The sequence below is a fragment of the Procambarus clarkii genome, chromosome 8 (assembly GCF_040958095.1).
Source record: "Procambarus clarkii isolate CNS0578487 chromosome 8, FALCON_Pclarkii_2.0, whole genome shotgun sequence".
Lineage (NCBI taxonomy): Eukaryota > Metazoa > Arthropoda > Malacostraca > Decapoda > Cambaridae > Procambarus > Procambarus clarkii.
This window is the reverse complement of record NC_091157.1, coordinates 31517949-31532142: the sequence shown is the minus strand read 5'-3', so window position 1 is coordinate 31532142 and position 14194 is coordinate 31517949. Positions and strand designations below refer to the sequence as shown.

Sequence of the window (14194 nt, the reverse complement as noted above, 5' to 3'; positions counted from 1 at the left end):
TACATTGCAGATGAGTTACAAAGGGAAAGACAATGACTAGAGTTCACTAGCTCTATTGGAAGAGAAACGTCTGCAAGACAAGTGTGGGCAAAAATTAAGGTAGCTAAGGGGAGCAGAGCCCGGCCTGCGGCTCACAACGACCCCCCAGGGTAAGGCTGAAGAACTAATTCACAAGTGGAGTGATGCAGCATCATCCTCCTCCCTCCCTGCAGAAGTAAGCAGGGAACAGCTCCTCCGACATAATGACAGAAGGATTAGGATAACAAGAGCACAATCTAGTGATGACGAGTATGGGGAACCAATTACAGCCAAGGAAGTAAAGGAGGCTATGAAAAGGGTAAAAGTACAGCACCTGGTGAAGATGGCGTCACCTACGACATACTCAATGCACTGTGTGAAGTGTCTGGCAATCCACTACTCCACCTGTTTAACAAGTCATTCCTATGTGGAGTGTTGCCCACACAATGGAAACATGCAATAATGGTCCCAATACCGAAACCCAATGACCCTGGCAATTATAGACCTATCAGTCTCATGTAATGCACTTGGAAGATGCTTGAAAGGATCATCCTAAACCGACTATTGCACAAAATAGGCAGGTTAGGGGAGGGGTCAATGGATTTGTTAAAGGACGGAGGACAGCAAACTGTAGTTAATTACCTTGCTAATGATACAGCTAAGTACTCCCAATAAACTCGCACCTCGGGGCAAAATTTTAAAATTTAAAATACAATACCTAAAGCCACTAATACGCATAGCGTTTCGGGCAAGTATATACGAAGTAAAACCCAAACAAAGAACTGACTCCATAGGACCCATAAAAGATGAGACTAACAATTTTAAGTTGTATCATAAAAGGGCGGCAAACACTCTCAATGAATACCTAACATCAGTGTTCACACTAGAAAGCTTGAATGACATCCCATCACCAACACAAATGTTTGTCGGAGGTAAGGAGAATGAATTAAGAGAAATACCAATTACACGCGACACAATCAGGAAGAGCATTGACAAACTAAAAGACTCAGAAGCCCAAAGTGTAAATGGATTTAAGTCCCAAGTCGTAAAGGAACTGGCAAATTAATTGGGTGGTTGTAGGTAGGAGCTGCCTCGTATGGGCCGGTGGGCCTTCTGCAGTTGCCTTTGTTCTTGTGTTCTTGTGTTCTTATGTTGAGTAGCAACATTTGCAAATTTGCAGATGATACAAAAATAGGTAGGGAAATTAACACGGAAGAAGACTCACTATCACTTCAAGTTGATCTAAATAGGGTTTTGAAATGGTCAAAAGATTGACAGATGCAGTTTAATGCTGATAAATGTAAAGTTTTGAGACTAGGTAATGATGATAGTTACAAGATACGAGCTAGATGGTGTTGAGATTGCGAAGTCGGATTGTGAAAGGGATCTGGGAGTTATGATTAGTAAGAATTTAAAACAAAAGGATCAATGCATGAATGCTCGTAATAAGGCAAATAGGACACTGGGATTTATTAATCGAAGTGTTAGTAACAAGACACCTGGTGTGGTTCTTCAGCTATATCTTGCTCTGGTAAGGCCCCATTTACATTATGCAGTTCAGTTTTGGTCGCCATATTATAGAATGAATATAAATTCACTTGAACGTGTCTAGAGTAGGGTGACTAAGTTAATTCCCCAAAATAGAAATCTTTTATATGAAGAAAGATTAACAAAGCTTAAATTGCATTCACTGGAAAAGCGAAGAGTTAGGGGTGATATGATAGAGGTTTACAAGTGGATGAATGGATATAACAAAGGGGATATTAGTAGGGTATTAAAAGTATCAACACATGACAGAACACAAAACAATGGGTATAAATTGGATAAGTTTAGATTTAGGAAAGACTTGGGTAAATACTGGTTTGGCAACAGGGTTGTTGATTTGTGGAACCAATTACCGCGTAACGTGGTGGAGGTGGGGTCCCTCGATTGTTTCAAGCGTGGGTTGGACATGTATATGAGTGGGTTTGGGTGGTTATAGATAGGAGCTGCCTCGTATGGGCCAATAGGCCTTCTGCAGTTACCTTTATTCTTATGCTCTTAATTCACTATGCTTGCCAGTGAAACTCCTTTTCAGAAAATCGCTGGACCATGGAATAGTTTCCCCTAGTAATAGTTGAAGGTGATGTAGTGATCGAGTAATCCTTATACTCCATTATCTCATCATCATAATGGCATAACTAATTACACAAGCATTAATCCTATCCCTATTTACAGGTAACGGTTTTCCACCCTTCTATATCTTACTGTGAGGTGTCGTCACCGTACATAAGCAAGCGACTTGAGAATAGCACATTACGGGCTATTCATGCCCGTGCCACCTCTTGGGTGGCTTAATCTTTATAAATAAATCAGAATAGCACACACCAATTGGTCCGGGAGCCATCTCCCGTCACGCAGGGTGCAGTTGCGCCTCCACAGATCTCCAGTATCATCTTTTGATACTGGTAATGGCTCAAAAGGGCCACCACTTACGGGGTATTCATGCCCGTGTCACCTCTTGGGTGGCTTAATCTTCATCAATCAATCGAATAGCACACAGTACAATCTCCAGTCAAGAATGTAGCACTCGGCGTGTACAGTTCTAATCGACCCAAGACGCTACAGCCTCGACACAGAGCAGACAGCAGACTACGACCGTTGTTCAGGTCCATGTAAACTACATCTACCCGAAGTCCTTCGTCTGAATAGCCAGTTACCAGTTACAGGAGATACTTTTTCACCCACAGAGTTATTAACTCATGGAACCGCCTACCCACCGAAGCGGTATATCTTCTTGAGGTTATCTTGAGATGATTTCGGGGCTTTTAGTGTCCCCGCGGCCCGGTCCTCGACCAGGCCTCCACCCCCAGGAAGCAGCCCGTGACAGCTGACTAACACCCAGGTACCTATTTTACTGCTAGGTAACAGGGGCATAGGGTGAAAGAAACTCTGCCCATTGTTTCTCGCCGGCGCCTGGGATCGAACCCAGGACCACAGGATCACAAGTCCAGCGTGCTGTCCGCTCGGCCGACCGGCCGTACGTGTCAAAACGATGCTGATTTTCAAAATATACCTGGAAAAGATCATTCCTCCCTACACCTGGGGGGTACCTTCGTTAAAGTAAAAAGGTATACAGAAATAACAAAGAAAATAGAAATGAATACTATTACCTTCGATGTTAGTAGTAGTTGTGCAAGTGAGGAGAAAGAAAAAATATTACGGAGTTCATGGATGAAAGTAGATTGATAATATTATCTTGGAACGTTAATGGATTAAAAACTAGAGCGGTGGATGTACACTATTATACTCTTAGAGAGAATATTAACATAGTAGCACTCCAGGAAACTGGGGATAGGGATGGTAACATTCTGAACATGAAGATGAACATGTTGAACATGAAGATGTTCAACTGCTGGGCGAGCCCTCTCCTACTCATCTGAGGGGAGGGAGATTAGATTATGCTTGTTTGATAAATGCTGAGGGCATAGAGGAGAATTGTCTTACTGTGTTTAGTTTAATAGTTAAGTTTAATAAGGGAGAATTAAGGGGTCTTGTTGGTCATATTAAGTCTTGGTATGATACTTATAAGCCAGTTTCGGCAGAAGCATTTTATTAAGATTTAATTAAGGAGGTAGATGTATTTAATGCAACATTGAACCGGAAAACATCTGGTATAGAAAAGCCTCCCCCCATAAAAGTGTGCGGAGAAGAGAAAGGAAATTTGGAGCAAGTATTGGCAGGAGTTTGCAGAGAAAGTTAGGAGTAACAAACTTGAAGGAAATCTGCCAAGACATAAATGAAATAAGGGGTAAAAAGCATAATATTGTTGCACATCCTGACCCGTAAGGAATTGCAAAAGGTCTCGTAAATAAATGGGCGGAAGCTGCCAAACTTAGTTCATTTAATTACCCGCTGTAACGAGAGAGTCGTTTGATTCTTGGAAAGATCTAAGAAAGGATTTTATACTTACAGCAGGTAACAGTGGTGATGTCACTTGCACAGGTATTACCAGAGAAGAACTAATAACGGCGATTAAAGTTGGGAAATCTACCGCCCCTGGGGAGGATGGAGTAACTTATGAAATACTTAATGAACTTGCCATTATGACGAAAAGCCCGCTGTTAGACCTCTTTAATATTAGTTATAAAGAGGGCAGAATTCCCAGTAAATGAAAAAGAACTATGATCATCCTTATCCCTTAAGCCAATGGAGAGTACAGACCTGTGTCTTTAACCTCGTGTTTTTGTAAAATGATGGAGAGGATTATTTTAAATAAACTTTTGTATATAATAGGTGATCAGCTGTCTAATAATTTTTCGGGTTCCTCAGAGGAAAAAGTACCTCTGACTGTATTATTAAATGTCTAGCTAATGGTAATGATTATTATAGAATTTTTATTGATTTATAAGGAGCTTTTGATAAAGCCAACAAAGAGGTTATTTTATATGAATTAGCTGGTCTTGGTGTTGAAGGGAGATTATTGCGCTGGATAGGGGATTATCTTCAGGAAAGGAAGGCTCAGGTGTGGTATCAAGGTTGTATGGTTCAAGGTTCAAGGTATCAAGGTCAAGAACTCTGCACACCTCAGGGAGGAGTGTTGAGTCTCACCCTGTTTAATGTACTAATGAATAAGATAGCATCTGAGAAATACTCAAATTGGATAACTCCAATCATATATGCCGATGATATTTTGTTTCAGGGCAAAGATATTTCAAAGGTTCAAACAGTGTTGGACAATTTCGGAAACCAGTGTCACCACATGGGACTAGTGGTTAATGAAGACAAAACTAAAGTTTGAATGTAGAAGTCGGAGGCCCATTATATTGGAAATAAACGGTAAAAATATAGAGTGTTAATATATATAAATATTTAGGCATATATGTTGGATATACCCATGAGAGTTTGGAAACTGAGATGAACAGACTGCTGAGTCAATGTCGGAAGAGATTACAACCTCTGAAGGTATTGGCATGCTGTGGAAAGGAGTGGGAGTCCAAGTGCTACGAATGATGTACTTGAGTACTGTAAGATTTCTTATTGATTATGCTGCACCTGTCATTTCTTGTTTTGGTAAAGGTAGGATGAGCAAGTTGGAGAAGGTACAAAATGAAGCCGTTGGGGGTCGTTGTGAGCCGCTGCTACCTGAATTTTTGCCCACACTTGTCTTGCAGACGTTTCTCTTCCAATAGAGCTAGTGAATTCTAGTCATTGTCTTTCCCTTTGTAACTCATCTGCAATGTATGTACCTTTACCTGACTAAAAAATCTAATCTAAATCTATATCTAATCTATATGCTTAGATATATGCAAATGAGAGAGTAATAGAGCAAAACCTTTAAAATACTGAACAATTTGGAGGATATTGATTCATACAATTTCTTCAAAAGGTCAGATGTAACACGAACAAGGAGCAAAGGTTTTAAGCTCAACAAGCCACAGTGTAGGAGTGACAACAAATGCTTTTTAACCCATACGATTATGATCATGGCAATAAGGTTTCTAAAACAGTAGGCATTCTTCCAAAGTCAGACACTGTACTATGTTCCTCGCCCTAACCTAGTCACTCAGTATTATTCACTCATTTATCTATGTCTTGTCTATGTCTTAAAGGTTACAAGACGTACATTAGTCAATACAATTGGTGCTTAAAATGTTAAGGATCTCTTGTGAAACACGGGTATTAATAAAAAAAATTATTATGTAAAATAAATAAAAAAGGCCCAAGGGCCATGAAGTAACAAGAATGCAAGGCTGTCACAAGCTGGCATAAGTAGAGAAGACGGAAGATTCTTCATATTAAAAGACCCTGCTTCTCCAAGATGGCAGTCACACCCTGCTTGCCCTGGACAATCACCATATGGAGAAGGACTGTTTACTGTGAAGGGAAGTCAACAAATGCAATGCCAGCATGAGTCAGTCTTGAAGGGTAAACGATGATGGCACCCTCACAGTAACACAAAAGCCGAGCAAGCCCAGTGAGGAAGACCTGTTGATGGGAAGGAGGAGAATCATTAGTCACAACAAAATCCACATAGAAACAAAGAAGAGAAAAAAAATAAAGTGGATGTCTTCTTTTTGTATAGACATAATAAATATTGCCATTTGGCTATGTATTTATATGATATATAATAGAATACAGCATAAAACAAAATAAGAGGGGTGATAGGAGAAGAAAAGATTAGTGTTCAGTGAGAATCCACAAGGTCTTCTCTGAATACTCTTTATTTTCTTCAAGGCTGTGGGTCCCTACAATTGCACCAGAGGTGGTACACACCCCTATTATTATTTAAACAGGTGAGTAAAAATAGGTGAGTACACACACGGTGTTAGCAAACTTAGCCTCCAAACACACACACACATGGTATCAGCAAGCTTAGCTTCCAAATACACACATGGTATCAGCAAGCTTAGCCTCCAAATACACACATGGTATCAGCAAGCTTAGCCTCTAAACACACACACACACACACAAATGGTATCAGCAAGCTTAGCCTCTAAACACACACACACAAATGGTATCAGCAAGCTTAGCCTCCAAACACACACACACACACACACCGTATCAGCAAGCTTAGCCTCAAAACACACACACACACACACACCGTATCAGCAAGCTTAGCCTCCAAACACACACACACACATGGTATCAGCAAGCTTAGCCTCCAAACACACACACACATGGTATCAGCAAGCTTAGCCTCCAAACACACACACACACACAGAAAATGGGGACATTGAAACAGTTGATAAACTTGATTTCAAGAGAGAGAGAGAGGTCACTATGGGGAACTTCAAAATTTTTTTAATAAGTAATTAGGCAGACTTGTTGCTAGACAGGGAAGTAAATTAAATGTATGCCAAATTTTGCAAAATATACAATGAAGGCACACAAACATTCATACCAAAACAGAGATGCAGGGCCAGAAAACAGGATTGGTTCAACAGAAATTGAGAGAGGGCCACAGACCAAAAGAGACAAAAATGGAATGAAAGACATTGAAAAACTACAAGCAGATGTCAACAAAGTTTTCGATTGGGCAGCAGAAAATAACATGATGTTTAACAGTGATAAATTTCAGGTATGGCAAAAATGAGGATCTGAAACATAATACAGGGTACAAAACACAATCGAATCTTCCCATAGTAGAAAAACAGCATGTCAAGGATTTGGGAATAATGATGTCCGACGATCTAATGTTTAGGGAGCATAACCAAGCAAATATTGCGTCAGCCAGAAAAATGATCGGATGGATTATGAGAACTTTCAAATCCAGGGATCCCATCACAATGGTTGTACTCTTCAAGTCACTTATGTTGTCCCGTCTCGAGTACTGCTCAGTATTCACTTCCCCCTTCAGAGCAGGAGAGATTGCTGAAATAGAGGGAATACAGAGAACATATACGGCACGCATAGACGAGATAAAACACCTAAATTATTGGGATCGTCTCAAAGCTCTCCAAATGTACTCTCTAGAAAGGAGACGAGAGAGATACCAAATAATATACACATGGAAGATACTGGAGGCCCAGGTCCCAAATCTACACAGTAAAATAACAACGTACTGGAGTGAACAATATGGAAAAAAATGCAAGATTGAACCAGTGAAGAGCAGAGGTGCCACAGGCACAATCAGAGAGCACTGTATAAACATCAGAGGTCCGCGGTTGTTCAACGTCCTCCCAGCGTCTATAAGAAATATTGCCGGAACAACCGTGGACATCTTCAGGAGAAAACTGGACTGTTTTCTAAGAGAAGTTCCGGATCAGCCGGGCTGTGGTGGGTATGTGGCCCTGCGGGCCGCTCCAAGCAACAGCCTGGTGGACCAAACTCTCACAAGTCGAGCCTGGCCTCGGGCCGGGCTTGGGGAGTAGAAGAGCAGAACCCCATCAAGCAGGTATCAATATAGAAAGAAGCCAAACCCCCAATCATACCAGCGATACAAAGATGCGAGAAACAACTATACAGCAGTAAGGGGAGAGGCAGAAAGAAATTTTTAAAAAGGGATAATGGATAAATGTAAAACAGAACTGGGCCTATTCTACAAATTCATAAACAACAAATTGCAGGTAAAGGATAATATCCAGAGGTTGAAAATAGGAAACAGATTCACAGAAAATGATAATGCAATGTGTGAAACATTAAACCAAAAGTTCCAAAGTGTGTTTATACAAAATGAAATCTTAAGAGAACCAGACACAATAAGAATTTCTGAGAACCTCATAGAGCGTATAGAGGTGTCTAGAGATGAAGTGGAAAATATGCTAAAGTAGCTAAGTAAGAACAAAGCAGTTGGTCCAGATGGAGTTTCACCATGGGTTCTGAGAGAATGTGTATCTGAGCTCAGCCTTCCACTTCACCTGATCTTTCAGGCATCCCTGTGTACAGGAGTCATAGCAAACATGTGGAAAAAGGCTAACATAGTTCCAATCTACAAAAGTGGCAACAGGGAAGAACCCACCCCTCTCAGGTATAGACCTGAATCATTGACAAGTGTAACAGTGAAAAGATTGAAAAAAAAATAATAAAAACTAAATGGGTAGAACACCTGGAGAGAAATTATATAATATCACACAGACAGTATTGTTTTCGATCTGGAAGATCCTGTGTATCGAATTTACTCAGTTTCTATGATTGAGCCACAGAGATTTTAAAGGAAAAAGGTAGTTGGGTCGACTGCATCTATCTAGACATAAAAAAGGCTTTCGACAGAGTTCCACATAAGAGGTTGTTCTGGAAACTAGAAAATTTTGGATGGGTGACAGGTAAGCTTCTAACATGGATGAAAAATTTTCTGACTGATAGAAAAATGAGGGCAGTAATCAGAGGCAATCGGACTGGAGAAGTGTCACAAGTGGAGTACCACAGTACATGCACCAGAAATGTTCATTGTCAACATAAATGATCTACCAGTTGGAATACAGAATTATATAAACATGTTTGCTGATGATGCTAAGATAATGGGATGGATAAGAAATTTAGATGATTGTCATGCCCTTCAAGAAGACCTGGACAAAATAAGTATATGGAGCACCACTTGGCAAATTAAATTTAATGTGAATAAATGCCATGTTATGGAATATGGAATAGAACATAGATCCCACACAACCTACAAATTATGTGAGAAATCTTTATATAATTCTGATAAAAGAAAGAGGTCTAGGGTTGATTCTAGATAGAAAACTATCACTTGAGGCCCACATAAAGAACGTTGTGTGAGGAGCCTATGCCACGCTTTCTAACTTCAGAATTTCGTTTAAATACATGGATGGCGAAATACTAAAGAAATTGTTCACGAGTTTTGTTCGGCCAAGGCTAGAATATGCAGCGGTTGTGTGGTGCCCATATCTTAAGAAGCACATCAACAAACTGGAAAAGGTGCAAAGACATGCTACTAAGTGGCTCCCAGAACTAAAGGGCAAGAGCTATGTGGAGAGGTCAGAGGCATTATATATGCCAAAACTAGAAGACAACAAAAAGAGGTGATAAAATCACTATGTACAAAATAGTAACAGGAATTGATAAAATCGATAGGGAAGATTTCCCGAGACCTGGAACTTCAAGAACAAAAGGTCATAGATTTAAACTAACTAAACAAAGATGCCAAAGAAATATAAAAAAATTTCCTCTCGCATACAGAGTGGTACACGGTTGGAACAAGTTAAGTGAGAAGGTGGTGGCGGCCAAGACCGTCAGTAGTTTCAAAGCATTATGTGACAAAGAGTGCTGGGTAGACGGGACACCACGAGCGTAGCTCTAATCCTGTAACTACACTTAGGTAACTACAATTGGTGTCAGCAAGCTTACCATCGAAACACACACAAACAGCCTGCCTATTATTCAAGGCCTTCTCTGAGTACTCTCTATTTTCTTCTCTGAGGCTATGGGTCCCTAATCTTGCACCAGAGGTGGTACAACTTTTAAGTTTTTAACTACTGCACTGAGCACCTGATTTTGGCAAAGACTTCTTAGTGCAATTGTCAAGGACACAGTTCTGGTATTTTTTTGTTTATAAATATTCAGGTATAGTTAATGTCAAAATGTTTCAAAACTCAACAATTTATATTTCAAAACAAAAAAAGTAATGAAAACATTAGAAAACATTAAAATATAGCCTAATTAATTAATTAATAAAATAGCACAACTCTCAGAATGTCTAAAGGTGCTTTGAGCAATGAAGTAGTTAATTTTATATATATAATATTATATATATAATATATATTTACCTGTGACTACTGCTTAACAAAAATTTGATCTCTGTGAAAATTGGTCTCGTCATTGCTAGGAGATATTTTAAGACCATGATTTGCTGTGGATGGCACTGTAGTCTTCAAGTCATCAATCTAAAAATAGAGGTAATCTTTTAAAATGTAAATTTTGTATAAAAAATGCAAAAATAAATTGCAAGAATAATATGAAGTTATTATACAATTTTTGTTTAATTATTTAAATATTTGTGAGACATTATTAAGAAATGTATGAAGTACAGATTCTCTAAGACCTGATATGTATCTGCTTATGTTCCACCACATTACATTCAGGGCTGAAGAGAAAACACAGCCAGTAAGGTAATGATCACTTAGGATGGACTGGGATGCTACATGTAGGTGGGGGCTAAGCTGCGTGAGGCTAGGATGCCCAGCCTGCCTTGTCTAGGCTGGGCTGGGCTAGGCAACACTAGGAAGGAGTCAACAAATCTCTGGAGTGCCTTACTTTTCCTGATATCCTTAAAAAAACAAGAATGATGCCATTTTATAAAGGAGGCAAGACAGCAGACAAACAATTAAAGAAAAATATCAAATCTACTTATACTTTCAAAAATATTTGATTTTTTTTTTTACAAACATATCTTCCTACTTTGTAAAATTCAACATGAATACAAACACACACACACATCCCTAGGAAGCAACCCATAGCAGCTGTCTGGATCCGGACTCGAACGCTCATCCGCTCCTGACGACCCTGCTCCCCCTCCAACTTTATCAGCTGCTCCTTGAGCCCACAACATCCCTAACATGATGTAACAACCCCAGAAGGCAGCTAAGTACCCAGTGACCTAAATGTGACCGAAATATTCGACAAAACCTAACCTACTACCTCATCTCGACCTCATTAGTGTTGCTCCCTGGAGGAAGCTAACCTGACGTTTGCTGCTGCCATATCAACAAGTCTACCCCGTCTGCTGCATACATCTCTGCTGCTACCATGCTAAACAATTCTAAGCTCGGCAAGGCCGTAAAGAATGATAGCACACCTATCAGGATGAACCCAACCAGCCAAGCTAGCAACAGGAATAATGCGGCTGTCTCCCCCTTAGGGGCTACCGGGGGGAGTACCGACCCTCCCTGCGTCAACAATAACAAACTTTCCCAGCTGATTGAAGCGTCGTCACTGACTCGAGCCTTACAACAGTTATGTAACCATATGGAGCAACTTAAACGAGCTGCCTCCCCATGTACTGACTTTAAGCGTCCCGCTGATAATCCATGGCTCAGATTATTGACTCAAATACATGATGACCAAAAGTCTATAATCCGAGAGCAGTCGGACCTGATAATGAAGCTTCAAAGTGATGCTTTGGCAATGCACAAGGCTAACCAAGATCTGTCTGCCAGAGTCGGCCACCTCGAACATGAATTAAACTCTCTTCAGATCTCGGTTACTAACATTAAACCAGCAGAAACCTCTAAGAAGCAAGAAGAGATGTTACAAAAGTTAGAGAACCACTTTAACTCCCTACAACAGCAACACACTGCAACCCAAGACGAATCAGACCAACTTAAGCTCCTTGATTCTGTCATCATCTCATCACAGGATTTTCCCCATGAAACTGACAGAGAAGACTGTACTGCCATCGTGATCCAGGAATTGCGTACTAAGTTGAATTATTCAATCGAAGCAAGAGACATTAAGTCAGCTTATAGAGTGGGTACCAAATCATCTGGTGCAAACAACAGAAGGATACGCGTGAAGTTGGATAGCTGCTCCCGCAAGTCAGACCTTATCACTGCTGCAGTCGCTAGGAAATCCAAGGTTTATGTGAACGAATGTCTTACCAGATTCAGACAAAATCTCTTATTTAAACTACGTGGAATTCGCAATAGATCCACTGCTATTAAACATTGTTTTGTGCGCGATGGTAAAATAATAGCTAGGAAGACTGACTCTGGAAAAACTTATGTCATAACCACTGAAGCACACCTCACTTCTTTCCTGGATGACTGTGGGATATCAGCTGATTAACCAGAACATAATTTGTAGTCTCACATACAACCAAAGTGTACTTAAGCTCTGCCTTTCCTTTCCAAAGGTGTTTATTTTTATTTTTATTTTAATTTTTACTTTATTTTTTGTTTGTCATCTTTGCCTGTTTTATACTCTTAATTATTTGTTCTTAGTTAATCCCCTTGTCACTAAACCTAGGGCTTTTTATTACCCTGTTAATTAACCATTACTAAGCTAATTATCTTCAAGATCATTTTTTTTTATGATTATTATTTTTCTTATTATTTTTTATTTTACATTTATATTGTCAGTCTCTACTGATTTTTTGTGTTTTATTTTATGTAACTTCTGTGTCCTCCCTGGCTATCTATTGGATCTTTATTTTACTTCTAAATTGTTACTATTTTATTGTATCTGCTCTTATTCTTGTGTTTTGCTTTATCGTGTATCTTGTATCGTGATCCCTCTGCATCTCTATGCACACTGATATTGATCCTGATCAAAATCTTCTGTCTCATATCTATACCAACCAGCACATTGATCATCATTATTGCAAGTATTTCACAGCACACCAGGCTAAAAACAAACTCCAAAATAGCACCTATCTATCAGTTTATAACCAAAATGTTAGATCACTTGGTAAACATTTTGACGATTTAAATGCACTACTCACAGCACTAGGTACTAAGCTATCGTTCATTATTTTAACAGAAACTTGGCTAAATAAAGACTATACCCAACTCTACAACTTAGCTGGTTATAAAGCCATTCATAACTGTAGGCCTAATAAAAAAGGTGGTGGCACAGCTATATATTACCGAGATACATTTATCTGCAACAGTGTTATTAGTGACAGAGATGACTACTGTGAATATACTTTTGCTCAGTTTACAATTAAATCCCTTAAATCCTCTTTGACTATTGGAGCCATCTATAGATTTCCTAATACTAACATAGCTTCTTTCTCAGACAACCTAAGGAATCTTATTATAAACAACAATCTCAACAAAAACCACATCATTCTGGGAGGAGACTTTAATATTGACCTGGGTCAACAAAATTGCTCTCAAGTTGACTATTTCCTTAACAGCATGAACTCCTGTATGCTAATCCCCACTATCACCAAACCTACCCGAGTCACTCAAACATCAGCCACTACCTTGGACCACATATGGACAAACATAACAGCTCCCCTTGTATCTGGTATAATCTACGACAGAACAACTGACCACTATCCTACCTTTCTCATAGCGAATATGGACATAACACCACCAAAAAGCAAGAAACTTTCATTTAGGCTACACAGTGAATCAGCTTTAGACAATCTTACAGAGGCACTTCACAATATTAACTGGGATTCTGAATTCAATAATACCCATGATATAAATTCATTAGCTAACCTCTTCCTCTCCAAAACTCTAAGACTCTACAACCTTCATTGTCCCCTTCTTACAAAGCAAGTAACTGACAAAAGATTAAACAATCCATGGCTCACAAGTGGCATTCTCAACTCAATCAACAAGAAACATGAATATGAAAAGAAAGTTAGGATTGGCCTAGTTTCAAAGGAAGTAGCTAAAAGGTTCTCATCAATGCTTACCAGTATCATAAGAAAGGCAAAACTTGCATATTATGTGAATAGATTCAATGAAGCAAAAGGCAACATGAAAAACACTTGGAAAACTATCTCTAGTATCCTAGGAACTAAACAACACTCACATAACCAAATAAAACTCTACAAGGATGGGGATATACCGTCAACTGATTTAGAAATGGCAAATGAATTTAATAGTTTCTTTTCATCGGTTGGTGCTAATCTTGCCAGTAAAATCCCACAGACCCAGACACATATTAACACATATCTCTCAGGCAGCTATCCAAACTCTCTTCTCCTTTCACCAATCAGCCCGGCAGATGTTGTGTCCATCATACACTCTCTAAAAACCAAGGCAGGGAACACCAGTGAAATTCC

The 14194-nt window shown here is 39.5% G+C and overlaps 1 long non-coding RNA gene across 1 annotated transcript in view; it reads right to left on the bottom strand.

Annotated features, from left to right (window-relative positions):
• Positions 1-5702: 5702 nt before the first annotated feature.
• The window catches only part of LOC138362034 (uncharacterized), a 13059-nt gene continuing 4567 nt past the window's right edge, over positions 5703-14194 (bottom strand). Inside the window, exons 2-3 of the long non-coding RNA XR_011227373.1 lie at positions 10224-10340; positions 5703-5985 (exon numbers count right to left, since the gene is read on the bottom strand). This is a non-coding gene — a long non-coding RNA (uncharacterized lncRNA). The remainder of the gene's footprint in view (positions 5986-10223; positions 10341-14194) is intronic.